This window comes from Brachypodium distachyon, chromosome 3, assembly GCF_000005505.3.
Source record: "Brachypodium distachyon strain Bd21 chromosome 3, Brachypodium_distachyon_v3.0, whole genome shotgun sequence".
NCBI lineage: Eukaryota > Viridiplantae > Streptophyta > Magnoliopsida > Poales > Poaceae > Brachypodium > Brachypodium distachyon.
In genome coordinates this window covers 28,976,973-28,993,679 of record NC_016133.3, presented here as the reverse complement: position 1 = coordinate 28,993,679, position 16,707 = coordinate 28,976,973, and positions in this window count along the sequence as shown.

Sequence of the window (16,707 nt, the reverse complement as noted above, 5' to 3'; positions counted from 1 at the left end):
ACTGCACTGGTGGCGACGAGCTGGGCTTCCAGGAGCCCTGTGGCGTCGTCTGCATCCATGGGGAGCCTACGCTCTCCCACCTCATGCCGCGGTGAAGCGCCTCACCCGCGACGTGTGCGCGCTGTTGCCGAACGCGGAGCCGCAGCAGCCATTGAGGTGGTCGCATGTACCGATCACCTTCAGCGCCGACGATCACCCAGCACGGCAGTTGGGTTCAGGGGTCATACCCTTCGTGGTCTCACCGATCATCAGCAACATGACGGTGACCAAGGTGTTGGTGGACAACGGAGTAGGGCTGAACCTCCTGTCCGCCAGGTTGGTGGAGAAACTCCAGTTGCCGGTGGAGCAGCTGAAGCCCACTGACCCGTTCCGGGGAGTAAACCCCGGGATCGTGCGCCCCCCGGGGCGCATCATGCTGACGATGACCTTTGGGTCCCGGGAAGCGTTCAGGACCGAGCACATAGTGTTCGACGTGGCGCACAACCCGTTGCCTTACAACGGGATCCTTGGTCGGCCGCGCTGATCAAGTTCATGGCGGCGACCCATTGCGCCTACGGCGTGATGAAGATGCCATCCGTGTACGGCGTCCTCTCCATTAGGTGCGACCTCAAGGACGCGGCCTGGTGCGTTGGCGAGGTCGTTAGAGCCGCCGCCGCAGCCGACGCCGGTGACGAGGACGTTGCCGGAGACGAAGGCTCGCCGAGTGACAGCCCGACAACCAAGAAGGCCTGCGCCTGCCCCGCAAGAGCTTGCCGGGGGAAGCGCAGGCTCGAGCTCGTGCCCTGGCAAGGGCCAGAAGCTCCGTGAGGAGGCCGCCAAGGTGAAGAAGTTGCCCCTCCAGGCCGGCAACAAGGAGCGCACCGTCACCGTCGGTGCGAACCTTACTGCCGAATAGGAAAGCGCCCTCATCAGTTTCCTCCAGGAGAATGCCGACATGTTTGCTTGGGAGCCGTCATACCTTCCCGGAGTCCCTAGGGAGGTGATTGAGCATCGACTCGCGGTGCGCTCGGACGCCCGCCCCGTCAAGCAGAAGATTCGTCGGCAAGCGCAAGAGCGCAAAGATTTCATCAAGCAAGAGTGGGACAAGTTCAAGGCTGCGGGGGCCATCAGGGAAGTTCTGTACCCCACTTGATTAGCTAACCCTGTAGTAGTGCCAAGGCGGGGAATAAGCTTCGCATGTGTGTAGATTTTATTGATCTCAACCGTGCATGTCCGAAGGATCCTTTCCCTGTGCCCCATATCGATCAAATAGTTGATTCCACCGCTGGTTGTGACTTGCTGAGCTTTCTAGATGCTTTTTCCGGCTACCATCAGATGAAGATGGCGGTCGAAGACGAGGAGAAAACAACGTTCATCACCCCGGTTGGCTGTTACTGCTACACGTGCATACCTTTCGGGTTGAAGAACGCGGGCTCAACATTCGAGCACGCGTTGCGTGAGTGTTTGGGACCCCAGCTAGGCCGGAACGTGGAGGCCTGCATGGACGATATCGTCATCAAGTCGAAGCGCGGGGACTCGCTAATTGATGACCTGCAGGAGACGTTTGATAACCTCCGCAGGATCAAACTCAAGCTGAACCCTGAGAAGTGCACCTTTGGTGTAGACTCGGGCCAGCTTCTAGGTTTCTTGGTTTCGCACAGGTGGATATAAGCCAACCCACAGAAGATAGGAACTATCGAGAAGATGGAGACTCCCCGCAAGGTGAAGGATGTCTAGCGCCTCAACGGTTGCGTTGCCTTGCTGGGCCGCTTCATCTCAAGGTTGGGCGAGCGCGCCCTACCTTTTTTCAAGGTGAGGTCTCAAGCAGTACCTGAAGTCGCCGCCCGTCCTCGTCGCTCCCAAGCTGGGCGAGCCGCTGCTACTCTACCTGGCAGCGACTGACCAGGTGGTCAGCTCGGTGCTGGTTGCCGAGAGGGAGGAAGACGTTCCGGGAACTAAGGCTGCGGGACAGGGGGCTGAATGGCCCCCGACAACCGCCTTGGACCCAGGGACCCCCCCCCGAGCCGGCAGCGTCGGCACCGCGCAAGCGGCTCGTGCAGCACCCGGTATACTTCGTTAGCACGGTGCTGCGCGACGCCCGTACGAGGTACCCGCAGGTGCAGAAGCTCCTCCTGGGAATTCTGCTCGCGTCCCGCAAGTTGCGCCACTACTTCCAGGCGCACCGCATCACGGTGGTGTCGGGGTTCTGCCTTGAGCGAGCCCTCACCAACCGTGAAGCCACCGGGAGGGTGGCCGAGTGGAGGATGGAGCTGTCGGAGTTCGATCTGCACTTCACCAACTCCAAGACAATCAAGAGTGCGGCCCTGGCAGACTTTGTCGCGGAGTGGACGTCGATGGGTGTAGAAGAGGATGAGCCGGAGACCAGCTGCCGGGAAGGCTGGACGAAGGCCACTAGATCCTGTACTTCGACGGAGCGTTCAGCCTCCAGGGAGCTGGCGCTGGGGTCGTCATCGAGTCACCAGCGGGGGATCAGTTGAAGTTCGCTATCCAACTTGATTTCCTGAACTCCACTAACAACACGGCAGAGTACGAGGGTTTGCTCACCGGGTTGCGGGCAGCAATCGCCCTGGACATCAAGCGCCTGGTCGTTCGCGGGGACTCCCAGCTCGTGATCAACCAGGTTAACAAGGACTACGACTGCCCGCAGATGGCACCGAACGTGGAGGAAGTCCGCAAGCTAGAAGCAAGTTCAAGGGTTTGCGATTCGAGCACGTCAAGCGGAAGGACAACTTCGCGGCTGACGAGCTGTCCAAGATGGCAGCAGAGCGCCGGAAGCCTCCGGCAGGGGTGTTCTGCCACAAGCAGGCAGCTCCTTCAGTCGCCCCCAAGCCGGTTGCTGGGGAAGCCCCTCCGGCAACCGAAGGAAACCCCGCAACAATAGGGGTCCATGCCACTGACGTAGCGGCATGCGTTGGCAGGGAGACCCCTCCCTGGGCGGTGGAAATCGCCCGTTACCTGAAGGAAGAGGCCCTCCCGGAAGACGACGTCGCCGCGGAGCGAGTGGCCCGGCAAGCCAGAATGTACGCCGTGGTGGACGGGAACCTCTACCGCAGGCATGCAAACGGAGTCAAGCTCCTCTTCGTGTCCCAAGATGAAGGGCGCGCACTGTTGGAAGAGATATATTGAGGCACATGCTCCCACCATGTGGCCTCCCGGGCGCTGGCCGGCAAGGCGTTTCGGCACGGTTTCTACTGGCCCAAGGCCTTGGCTGACGCGGAGCGGTTGGTGAAGACGTGTGAGGCGTGCCAGTTCCACGTGAAGAAGAGCAACCAGCCGGCGCAGGCCCTGCAGGCCATCCCGTCCTCGTGGCCATTCGCGGTCTGGGGGCTGGACATCGTCGGCAAGCTGCTGAGAGCAGTTGGTGGCTACGAGTACTTGCTGGTTCTTCAAGAACATTGTGGGTGGAAGTGGAACCAGCGCGGAAGGTGACCGCCCAGGCGGCCATCAAGTTCTTCAAGAACATTGTGTGCCGGTTTGGTGTGCCTAATGGCATCATCACCGACAACGGCACGCAATTCACGAGCGTGGTGTTCCAGGCCTACTGCGAGGGCATGGGAACCAAAATACACTTCGCGTCTGTTGCTCACCCAAGAAGTAACGGGAAGACGGAGCGAGCCAACGCGGAAGTGCTGCGCGGGCTCAAGACGAGAACCTTTGACAAGCTCAAAGGCCACGGGAAGCACTGGGTCGAAGAACTCCAGCCCGTGTTGTGGTCAATCAGAACCACACTTAGTCGGGCAACGGGTGAAACTCCTTTCGCCCTTGTCTACGGGGGAGAAGCCGTGCTGCCCCTCGAGCTCAAGCACGGATCTCCCCGAGTACGTGCGTACGGCAACTCCAACCAACATGAGCAAAGGGTTGACGATCTGAACTTCATCAAAGAGCTTCGATGCCGGGCTGCTGTGCGAGCCGCGCGCTACCAGCAGGGACTCCGTCGTTACCACGACATCCGAGTCCGTCCCCGGGGGCTCGAGAACGGAGACCTTGTCCTGAGCTGGATACAAGGAACGAAGGCCGGGAACAAGTTGACTCCGAAATGGGAGGGGCCCTTTCGGGTAGTGCAGGTGACCAGGCCGGGGCTGTCCGGCTGGAAACCGAAGAAGGCTTGCCGGTGCAAAATAGCTGGAATATTGAGCACTTGCGCAAGTTCTACCCGTGAAGCGGCGGAGCCCGACTCTCAGGTGATGCCGCCAATGCATACCTCTCGAACTAGTGTAGCCGGGCAAACCCCGTGTGTAAACCACTAGTTACTGTGAATAAAGATAAGTGTTGTTTCCTGAATTGTAAGTTTGCCTCGTTTATTTGCATGTTCCTCCTCCTTCTGTCTCCTGCTCTAGGTGCACAGAAGTTTCTTTCCATACTTGGTTGTGAGCAGGGGGCTGCCGGAGCCTCGAAAACATAAACCCGTTGTCGGATCACTCCGGCACGGGGCATGCAGTTGCCGGGCTTCCCGCAACGTGCATCACGCAGTCGCTGTGTCTGGGAAATAAAAGTGCTCACATCCAAGTTTGGCATCGACCCTTCTATGCCCGGGGGCTGGGAGGCAGGAGAGTTATCCATACTGCTCCGTGTTTTCATGAATTTCGAATTTTTTTTGCAGCATCTCGGGCTTGGCAAGAATCTAATGTGCAGGGTAAAGGTGGAATTTTGCGCACTGTAATGCTTGTGGACCGTCAAATGGCCATGGCGCGTAGCGGCGCCTTGTGGTGTGGAGCGACCGCATCACGAGGGACTCGCCGCACTCTGAGGCCCCTTACTCAGGAGGAAGCCGACACGTGTGCCACAACAATTTGGCATGCGGAGTGGCGAAGACCGTACCTCACTCCAAGGGGCGGGCCGCCACGTATGCTGCGTTGACCTGGCGCGCGTGGTGGCAAGCCCCCCTCCCCCCCCCCCCCCCCCCGCGTCTATAAAAGGGGCGTCCCAGCCATGGAACGGCTCAGAGCGGAGGCAGGGAAGAGGCTGCGAAGGCGGGCGGTGCGGCAGAGGCGCGATGGGGGTGCATGCCATCAGCGCCCAGCGCCGACGGGTGCACGGCCGTCGCGCCCTTGCCGCATCCCTCCACCGAGCCCACTCCGAGGGGTGTCGCAGCGACACGGCGGGGGTGCATCCCACCAGCGCTCGGCGCCGGCGGGTGCACTGCCGCCGTGTCCTTGCCACGCCTCCTGTAGCGAGCGGCTCCGGGGTGAGGGTTGCCGCGGAGACACTGTGGTGGTGCATTCCATCAGCGCCCAGCGCTGACGGGTGCACTGCCGCAGTGCCCCTGCCGCATCCCTCCAGAGGGTATCTCCGCAAGGAGCGAGGGTTGCCGCGGAGACACTATGATAGTGCATGCCATCCGCACTCGGCGCTGACGGGTGCACTGCTGTAGTGTCCCTGCCGCACCCCTCCAAAGGGCGCCTCCAAATGCGAGGGTCGTCACGAGGACGCTGTGTTGGCTTCGGTGCCGGTGTTTGCCGTTCGCTCCGGCCCACCACAGCGTCCCTTAGGTAGCCCTTGTGTGCCGGCTGTTGCGGGGACGCCATGATGTCTTCACCACCCGCGTCTGCCGGTGGTGGCGAGGATGTCACGGCGTCCCTACTGCACCCCTCGGAACAGGTTCCTCCGAAAGCAAGGGCTCTTCCAAAGGCGAGGATTGCTGCGGAGACGCAGCGGTAGCATCGTCGGCGGCGGTTGTCGCCGGCGGCGATCCTGCCGCGGCATTCCTGCCGTATCCCTCAAACAGGCTCTCTCAAGGGTGACATACCGGGTGCGCACCTCCAGCAAGCATACCGAGCACGAGACAAAATGAAAAGCTAAGTGCTTAAACCTGAACGATACACTCTCTGAGAACTAAACATAACTGAACGCTGCCTCGCTAAGTGTGGCCCCGAATCCCGCGTGTGGCCGGGGTGTTAGAAGGACGCTTGCGGGGGGAGTGCGCTCCCCGTGCGGCTTCTGGGTCCGTCCCGGGAGGGCATGGCTTGGAGTAGTTACCCCGCAAGCGGAGTGGCTCGCCACTGCTGCTTGACCCCAGGTCGGCACTGCGGGTCCGTCCCGGGTCCTTGGTCTGGTCAAGAGTGAGGCGCGCGAGTCCCCGGCAACACAAAGCACAACACACAAGGGCGAAGGGATCCACCCCGCGAGGCAGCCCCGGGAACAAGGAACAAGAATCAAGCAGAACTAAAGAGCTGGATTAACAAAGTAGCAAACAATTACATGAACTAATGAAACTGTAATTGTTCAAACGGCGGCAAGCGCCATGCTTGCAGGAACGAAAACAAAAGAAGGTAAACAAGGAAACAGCAAGGGCCAGCAGGAGGCTGCGGCAGCTAGTTGCCGCCCGCCTTCCGCCGGGGGCTCCGGGGACGGCTCGGGGTCCGGCTTCTGCTACATCCGCTCGATCACCTCGTCGACAAACCCACTCACCGCTTGATTGTGGGTGGGTTCGTCCGTGCTGTCCGACCAGGCGTCCAGCAGCGTCTCGAAGGGGAACTCTGGGTCCCGGAGGTGCACCCTCGGAAGGATCGTCCCGGCAACCTCCCGGGCACAGTTGGCAACCTCGTCGGCGCCAAACTTGGCGATCCAGACGTCGAGCGCCCCGAACTTCCCCACCAAGTCGGAGAAGAACGGGGTCAGCGTGGAGACGTCCCTGCCGTCCACCTCCACGGCCTGCAGCTCGAACCGAGGCAACAGGTCGTGCAGCGCTTAGGCGATCTTGAGCAGCTTCTCGGTCTCCAGCTGCCGTTGCTCGATCAGCGTGCCGTGGTGGAGCCGGGCGTCGAGCGTGGCCTCCTTGGCCTTGCGGAGGCAGCTCGCCAGCGACGCGAGCTCCGCGGCCTGGGTCGCGTTGTCCTCGCCGGCCTTGGCGAGCTCCTCCCAGACAATGGCCAGCTCGGTCTCGAGACGGGCCGCTTTGTCCTTGGCGGCGTTGAGTTGGATCTCGTGCCAGGATGACGCGCCCACCGCACTTTCGGTGGCCTTCATCTGCACCTCCAGCTTGACGCGCAGGCCTTGGATCTCGCCGAGATAGTTGGCGATCAGATCACTCTTCTCGTCGATCCGAGCCTGGGCTGCAGCGAGCACCTCAACGTGCTCCTTCTTGGTTTCCGCCTGGGCCGCCACCAGTGAGTCTAGAGCTCCATGGAGCTCGGCGCGCTGAGCCTCTAGTCGCCGGTAGAGCTCCTCTTCGGGGACGACCGGTGTGTCGGCATCCTCCAAGGCTTCCCGGGCAAGGTGCGCCTCCTCCCTAGCGAGGCGCGTCTCCTCCCGCAGCCGGGAAAGCTCCTGCCGCAGCTCACCAAGCTGGCTCTTGGCGATCGCGTGGTGCCCCCTCACCTCGTTGAAGGAGGTGACGAAGGCCAGCTGCTAGTCCTTGACAGCGTCAAGGAACCGGTGCCCCCGGTCGAAGACACTCGGATCCCAGGTGATGGGATTCCAAGCCACCCCGGCAAGGGTGCCGAGGTCGGTGTCGAAGGTAGCGGCGGACGACGACGAAGCCCCCGCCGCCACCGTATAGCTGGGCGGGAGGTCGTTCGCTTGCGGCAGGGCATCCTGTTGCTCCTCCCCCACGACCTCCCCCTCACCCGTGCCCGGGTACTGCGGGGCTGGTGAGGTTGCCGCGCCCCCGGCAGGGACCGCCCCCTGCTGGGCTGTAGAAGAATCCGTGCCAGCAGCGTCTGCGGCCGCTGGCTCGTCGCCGGACGCTGTCCCGGCGGCGGTGATGGTCGCCGTTGCTGCCGCAGCCGATGCAGCAGGGCTTGGCGTGGGGACTACCTCCGGCTCCTTCGCTGTCCCCGTAACCTCGACGTCAGAGTCGAGGTCAACCACCGTAGCGCCCGCTTCCGGTGCGGGCGCGCTTGGGCCTGCTACAGCGAGAAGTAGGAGAAGTGGGAAGCTATAGAAGTTACCCGGAGGCAGACGCGGGGGCTCTAGGTGAGTACCTTGCGGGGCCACTGGGCTTGCGGGGGAGCCTCCCCCTCCTTCTCCGTCCCGGCAGGGGTCTCCAGGAGGCTTGCTGGGGGTGGAGCGTCGCCTGCGAAAAGAGAAGGTACAGTTGCAGGATTAATTGGCAAATGAAAGTGTGGGTAAGTAAGCGAGAGGGTGCCGTACCTGTTGCCGGCGTCATCTCCATCGGGCTAGGTCACCGGCGGATGCGGTGGCAGCGCCACTGGCCCCTGTGTCCGTTGGGTCGGCGCCACTGCTGGTGTCCGTGCACGCCTTCTTGCTCGGCCTGGCAGGCGGAGAGTCGTCCCTCCCCCTCTTGCCGGCGCTTGCCGAGGAATCGGCCTTCGGGGGGTTGCGCCGGAGCACGAAGCCCCGGAAGACCCCTCGAGCGGGCGGGGCCGTGGGTGCCCGTGGGGTTGCCGCTGCCCGGGGCACCGCGGGAACCGACGAAGGAGCCGCCACGGCGTCGGCGGCCATTGCGGGCGTGGCTGCCGCCGCGGCTTCGGCGGCTGCTGCTGGGGTAGTCGTCGCCGGGTCGCTGGCGGTTGCTGTCGGGGTGGTCACCGCCGTGGCTCCGACGACCGCTGCGAGGGTGGTCGCTGCCGAGGTGCTGGCGGACGCCGCCAAGGCGCCCGCCGTCGCGGAGCTAGGGCCGCCGCAGGGGCGGATAACACCGCCACTGCCGTGGAGGGGGCCGCGGCCGCAGCGTGCGCCCTTGATCTACGCACGATCAGGGGCGTGCCGTCGTCGTCCTCCTCGTCCTCGTCATCCACGGGGATGACCTCCCGGGCGGCGGCAACCCGACCCGCCTCGTCGTCAGAGGACGAGTCGTGGGGCTGGCTGGCCTCTAACTCGCTCCCGCTCTCCTCCTGCACCTGCTTCCCGCGGGGTGCGGGCGGAGGAGAGCGTAGGGACTGAGTGGGGGTACCGTCCATGAGCCCCCACTCGTTGCAGGGTGGGAAGGAGCCGATGATGTCTCTCAAGCCGGGGACGCCGGCGTGGAGGGAGAAAACCCCCGGCGGCAACTTCGTGATGGGAACATCCTCGCCGGAGATCCCCCTCACCCACACCTGGAGCGACTCTTTATCCATGCCCTCCTCGTGGAGGCGCGTCCTGTCTCTGGCCCCCGTGTACGCCCACGTGGGGGAGGAAATGCCGCTGAAGCGGCGCGGTGCGCCGGGTGATGTAGACTTGCGCCACGTCAAGATTAGAGAGCCTGGCTACCCGAAGGGCCTTGATCTTCTCCACAATGGGGAGGAGGTCGGCGCCGCGGTGGTACCGGTCCTGCCAGCCGGGGGCCTCCACCGGCAACTCGGTGGGCGGGAAGATGAACTCCTCGGGCTCATCCACTCGGACCCAGCACCAGTCCGAGCGCCACTCCTTCTAGATCTTCTTCTCCGACCAGACGATGAACTCTGACTTCATCCGATCGCGGGCACAGAACACCACCCCCGACGACATCGCTTTCTTGTTCTCGATGCGGGGGTAGAAGTAGTGCCGGAACAATGCCACCGATGGTATCACTCCGACGAATCCCTTGCAGAGGAAGGAGAAGATGGCGAGGAGGTAGAAGGACATGGGGTGAAGCTGCGCCACCCGCAGCTGGTACGACTCCATGAACGCATGGAGGAACAGGGAGAATGGCGGCACCAACCCGGTGAGTACGAAGCGCGCGAACACCCAGAAGTCGGTGGACCTGACGTCAGCGCCGGCGGAGAAGATCAGGGTCCTCCCGTGCTCGTTGAAGTCCGAGGCGACGGCGTGCTGGAGCTTGCCCACCGCCTCGCCGTTGAAGCCGGGTCAAAAGAAGGCAAGCGAGGCCCGCGTCTCTTGCTTCTTCAGCTCTTTCTCTCCGGTGACTTTGGCGGCCGCCGCGCTCTTGCCCATCGAGGGCTTCGCCTCCTTCCCTTTCCTGGTGGTGGGGGGACCCATGAGAGCGTGGACGGAAGCTAGCGAGGCTCTTGGGCGCAAGATGCGAAAAGTTGGATGAAGAAGGCTGGGGGGCTAAGTGTTTCCCCCTCAGCGCAGCAGTAAAAGCTTTATAGCTCTCCGCCGTTCGGTAACGGCCGGTTCCGCACCCTCCGGGATAATGCGAAGAGTAGCCTTAACTTCCCTGTTTAAGGGGGCGGGTTACGGCGGAAATCTCGCACCCACTACTCCGTCCGTAACGGCAGGGTCCTTGGGACGGCGAAAAGATGCGGGCCCGAGGTGAGTCGGGACCCACGCGTCGGTTGGGGTGTAGCCCAGGAACTGACCAGGGAAGGGTTCACCCGGGAACAGGTGTTGCCGGCCCACGCCCAGGGGCTACTGTCGCACCCGTGGCACCCGGGGTGCCACCGCTGCACGACGCGTGGGTCGCATCGCTGGGTTCCCGGAAGGATCTCACCCCGAGCGGCAACGTGCAGGCTGCCCGGCAAGCTACCAACCCGGCAGGGCTAGCGGGGCTTCAGGGAATAATCCCGCCTGGACACCTCTCGGGAAGGCACTTGCCGGGAGGAGGCGTTCCCGGGTGCAGGTTTCCGCCGAGAAGGCGGGGCCGAGTGAACAGAGCAGTAGCGCCACGTGGGCGCGCGGCAGACGCCTGATGTGCAGGGTTGTCAGGACAAGGAGTGAGGCGCACGGCGCATTTAATGAGCCGACAGGAGGGGCGTTATCCGTCTAGTCGGGCAAACAGTGGCTGTCCAGGGCTAGCTTTTAGGCCTTAGACCCCTAGCCGCGCGGTTGGCGCTCATGCATGCATGCCAGCGCACCATGGAGGAGCTGCCCAAGCTCCTTGCTCGCCACTTATAATCCATGCACCGTGACACCTGTGGTATCCCCTTGGCTATAAAAGGAGGACCCCCGCCAACGGTCAAAGGGTTCCTTTTTTCAGTGGGTTTTTCCAGTTGGTTCGTTGGTTCGTTCATTCAACCAACAAGCAGTTCACCACTGGTAGTAGCCCAAAATAGCAAGGAGCACTTAGCCAAAAAGAGAGCACCCGGGGACCCTTCCCCGGCAACTTGTAAACACTCCATCTTGCGATAATACAAGCTCAGACAAGTAGGACGTAGGGTTTTACACCGCAAGGTGACCCGAACCTGGGTAAAAAGTGTGTGCATACGTTCTTGGTGTGTTCTTACGCTTTGCATTGGCCTCGCCAGCGATCGTTGGAGCGATCCCCGTAGCCCACTACCGAACCTAAAAGGGGGTGCCCCGCGCATCCCCGGTGTCGGAGCCCCGTGCGACGACATTGGGTCTAGGCATTTTGAGCTTACGGTAAGCATAATGCGCGACTGCCATAAAGCATGCTAGCGCGACGGGACTCAGGACCACATGGTCATGGGATGGCCGGTCGACCACTTCGAAGTCGAGTCTTTCGCGTCTGAAGTTGTCGTTTGTGCCGAACACCACATCAAGGCTAACTTTGCCCGGTGGAGTGGCTGCTTTTCCTGGGATGATCCCATGGAAGGTTTACTTTGTGGGAGCCAGCTTTGTTGTTGAGCAGTTTATCTTTCGTAGGGTGTCGGCGTAGATGATGTTTAGCCCACTTCCGCCGTCGATGAACACTGTGTTTAACATGTAACCCCCGATCTCTGCGTCGAGCACCAATGCTGTGTTTCCCGGTTGCGGGATGCAGGGTGGGTGATCCTCTCTAGAGAATGTGATCTCCACTTCAGACCAGTCGAGGTACTCTGTCAAAGAGGGAGGTGACCTTACGGCCATATGGACCTGCCGATTTATGGTCTTTTGGACCCGGTTTGTGGGTTTCCCTTTTTGAATCATGCAGATGTGACCGACCGGACTCGGATATGAACTGGCGACCATTGTCGGCGTTTCTGATGGCGGTGTAAGTGCAACTGGGTGCATTGCGCCGGCGAAACTGGCTGGGCACGGAGGAGGAGGAGGAGCACCAATGGCTAGAGCTCCTGGTATGGGAGGCGGCAAGGATGCATTGACTCCTTCGTTAGGGTATGGAAGCATCCCAGGTAATTGTGAGAAGCCAGCGCTGGTTGCCGACTGCTATGTCCTGGCAAACGCAGCCTGTAGGTCCTTGAAACGCCGACACTCGGCTAGGGGGTGACTTGGCTTGATGTTGCCTTGCTCATCCCTGTAGACGTGAAACGGGCAAGGGGAAGCTAGCTGTTGAGAGAGGGTGGGTTGGTTCCCTTTTCTCTGCCATTGTTGCTTGCGCTTGTCACCACCTCGAAATCCTTCACTGCGATTTCCGTTCTCCCGCGAGCCAAAATCTGACGGAGAGGCGGCTGCGATGAAATCAGGTGGGTGTGACTCTTCCAAAGCTCGGTTTTTGCGCTTCCTCCTTTGATCGTGACCGTGATCACCCTCTTCTTCTGGAGACCGGTGGCGTTCAATGCGAACTGAGTCTTCACCGTCAGCCTATTGATTGGCGATTTCCATCAGATAGCTGATGGTTGTGGGCCGGACACGACCCAATTCTTCCTTGAGTTCGACTCGTCGGAGTCCTCGTTTGAAGGCTTTGATGGCGCTTTCATCGGAGACTTCCACAGAAGCATGTTTGGTGTTGGTCCAGCGCTGGATGTACGAACGGATAGATTCTCCTTCTTTTTGAATGCAGGCTCGGAGTTGCTCGAGGGAGACGGGTTGTTTGTACGTGGACCTGAAGTTGCGGGTGAAAGCTTGGACGAGCTCCTCCCACGAGTCGATGTCGTCTCGTGGTAAGCCGGTTAGCCACGTGTGTGCAGGGCCTTTGAGTTGCAACTGCAGGCACTGCATGGCGGTAGTACGAGAACCACCTTGGGCTCTTGTGTGCCGTCATACTTGGCTAGATCGGTCGGCGGTTTGAAATTTCGGGGCATCCTAGATTGGCAGATGCGATGGCTGAAGCATGGCGCTCCGCATGTCTCAGCCTCGTGATCGGAGTCCGGTGAGCGATCGCGATACCTGTCTCGCCGATCGCGGTTTGCGACCCGAGGAGACCCCGGTGTTTCCCTTGGGTGCGAGTCGCGCTCCCTGCGGTCTCGTGTAGGCGGGTCGAGGTCGTGCTGGATTTATCCTTCGCGGCAGGATGGAGTCCTGTCCCGCGGCGGCATTCGGTTGTTGAAATCTTGGCTGATACAGGAAGCCCCTGCCCTATTCAATCCTTCCAGAATCTGTTTGTGAAGCCGCGAGCGCAGGTCACTGTCGGGTGGCTGGATTGTTTGTAGGTAGGTATTGGCTGCAAGCAAGACAACCTCCAATGTTTCTGGTATCATATCGCCGTGGTCGTCAACCGACATAAAGCTTGGAGCCAGGTTTCGGGTCGTGTGATCACGACACGAGATGTGTCGTCTGGGGAGATCTCTAGCAGGAGTGGCTCCATCAGAGTCGCTAAGTGAACCCGGGCGAATTCTTTTGTGTGCCTGGATATCTTCATCCAGTTTCTTCAGCCTCTCCGCTTAAAGCTTTTGCTTCTTGACGAAATCCTCCTTCTCTTTGTTCAGGTCACGCTGGGCCCTGGCAAGAGAGTTGGCATATAATTACAACTTAGCGGTGGTGGGATCCTTCATAAGGACTCCCGACTCAAGAGCTGCCTGGACTTGAGCTTTCTCTGCCGCTGAATATCCAGCCGGTAGACTTGCGGGTGCACTCGCGGCCGAGGGAGTCTGCTTTGGGGCGATGGGATTTTTCATGAAGACTTGAGTGATGGCGCACTCAGGCGCAAGATCCCTGCTGCTATGGCAGCCTTCCCGCTCTGAGCAGTTGTCGGCGTCGCCTGGGACGGGGATTTCTGCAGACTGGGGTGGATTGCTCTCAGAATCGGAGGAGGTTCCTACGGAAACCTGCTCTATTTCGTCGGGTGAACCCGGCGAGGTGAGGTTGTCATTGCAACTTCCTTGTTCTGAGCGGTCGCCAGCGTCGCTAGGGATGAGGCTGTCCGCACGTGAGGATGGATCACCTTTAGAATCAGAGCAGGTCCAAGAGGAAACTTGCTCTGCTTCCTTGAGTGGCTCCGACGAGCCTGTCGGCGGGTCTTTCTCTGAAGGAGAAAGGAGAAGCAATTCTTCTGGACTCGAGGGAGTCGGACACGGTAGTCGAAGGATACCGGATCGGACATGGAACTCGCCGAATATGAGGTCTAGGGGGGCATAAAACTTGTCCAGGACTGCGGGGTTGGACTGGAGGTGAGTGGCAGAAGACCCGAGAATCGTCGACTCCGCCTGAGTCGATGATGGTTCTACAGGATCTAAAACCGCCGAGGTCGTGTTTCCAACACACGTCTTTCCCACAGACGGTGCCAATGACGAAGATGTAACTTCGACAATGTCCATATTGATGGACTTGTATCAAGGAAAGATTTCGAGTGTGTGTTGGAGAACTCGTCGGCTAACAAGGACACAAGGGACACGATTTACCCAGGCTTCCTTGTGGGCCCCAATCTAGGCTTAACCGGGTATACTCGAGTCGAGTGCGTGGTTAGTCATAACCACGTCAGGAATAGTCCCACCTCGCTAGTTTAGAGTGAGTGAGACCAACATATAAGAGATGTTGCTTCTCACCTAATAAGCAAGTGAGCAAGGGAAATCCCCACGCGCGCTCCTCCTCCTCCGCTCACCTCGTCATGATGCGCGCGCGTCGTGTTTCGTGGATCGAGATTGAGGCACAGCCGTGCTGGGTCGGGCCGGGCTTCCTACCTTTTTGTCACGCGCACGAGGTATTTTTGGAATCTGTTACGGACGCGTGCAGATTTTTTGGAGTCGGTTCAGGTTTCCTAAACCGAACCGACCTATACCTGCATGACTATATATACAGCCGCCCCGTCCCTCCGAACGGTACGCAACACAACCGAGCTAGAGTATCGCCTATCTCTCGCTTTTGCGTCGTCATCGTAGTCTACTCCATCTCGAGCGCCGGCGTGCACCAGCGATCGGGAGAGCAGGTCTCCAGAACCTTTCGCCTTTGTGATCCTATACAGGAGAGGACGAATAAGGTTTTTAGGAAGCGCTCCGTGCGACTGCTCGCTTCCCTGCGACCACGGGTCGTCTACCTCCTCGAACCGGCGGGTGCGCGACGCGCCGCCGTCTTCTTCGTCAACAACTTCGTCAAGCGAACGCAACAGCAACGGCTTTTTCTCCACCGCAACAGTACGTACACCGTGATTCGATCTACTGTTTAGTTATGACTGCGAGATTATACTATTGTTAATTGTGATGTTGAATACCTCTAGTATATTCGAGATGCATGTGCTAGTTGGTACTGTCGTCATGATCTATATTATGGAATTAATTTTTAATTTGTTATTCTCGAAATTGATTAATTTTCCAACAATCCAAAAACCTTATTGTAGGCAATTTCTTGATTTAACTATGGGTTTAGCTGATGCATTGAAGCCGGATAATTTTTCCGGGATGTACTTCAAGAGATGGCAATTAAAGGCCATGCTCTGGTTGCAGACTCTGAAAGTATTCTGGGTGACAGACAGCAAACCTGAGGGAGATTTATCTGAGGAAGCTGAGAAAAATTTCCAGCAAGTCAATGTTGCCTTTAGAGGATGCATTCTGAGTGTTCTTTCTGACCGTCTTTGTGATGTGTATATGCACATAGAAGACGGAAAGGAGCTGTGGGATGCACTGGATCCTAAATTCGGTGCAACCGATGCAGGCAGTGAACTGTATACCATGGAGTCATTGAACGACTGCAAGATGATGGATAACCGTTCTGTAGTTGAACAGGCGCATGAGATACAGATCATTGTGAGAGAGCTCAAACTTCTCAAGTGTGAATTGCCCGACAAGTACGTGGCTGGGTGCATTATTACAAAGTTACCTCCTGCATGGAGGAGCTTCGCCGTGTCTCTGAAACACAAGAGACAGGAGATATCAGTTGAACAACTGATAGCGTCCCTTGATGTTGAAGAGAAGGCTTGGGCTAAGGACACAAATGAGAGGGCTGCTGAAACTCCGTCTAACGCCAATATGGTACAGAGGAACTTTCGCGGCAACGGAAAGAACAAGGGGAAGAAGTCCGCTGTTGTTAACAACAAGCCTGCGCAGACTACTACCTTTAAGAAGAAGAAGAAGAAAGTAAACAAAGGCGAGATGAATTGTTTCACCTGTGGAGAGCTCGGCCACTTTTCCAGAGACTGTCCTGATCGTGCGGATCAGAGAGGGAAAAAGGGGCAGAAGACTGTCAACTTCATGACCGCTAGCAACACTGACATGTACGGTATGTTCTGACATCTCTTTGTTTACTTCTTATCACCATGGAAGGGATTCAACCGTCTTGATGGGGAACGGGTCGCATGCAGCTGTTCGTGGTGTTGGTTCGGTCGATCTGAAGTTTACTTCGGGGAAGATCGTGTGGCTAAGAAACGTGATGCATGTCCCCTCCATGAACAAGAATCTCGTTAGCGGTTCCCTTTTATGCAGAGATGGTTTTAAGGTAGTTTTAGAGTCTAATAAAGTAGTGGTGACCAAACATGGACAATTGGTAAAGGCTATGAGTGTGGAGGCTTGTTCCGTTTTTTGTCCTTTCTGATTTTAGTGACATGTCAGTGAACCATATTTGTGGCAATGTTAATGATGATGCAAGTGTTTGGCACTCTCGTTTATGTCACATTAATATTGGTTTAATGTCTCAGCTATCCACTATGAGTTTAATTCCTACTTTCACCATTGCCAAAGGTTCTAAGTGCCATAGTTGTGTGCAATCAATGCAACCTCGAAAGACCCACACGGCAGCCGAGGAGAGAAATCTGGCACCTCTAGAACTCATACATTCTGACCTTTGTGAGATGAATGGTGTGTTCGCAAAAGGTAGAAAGAGATATTTCATGACGTTGATTGA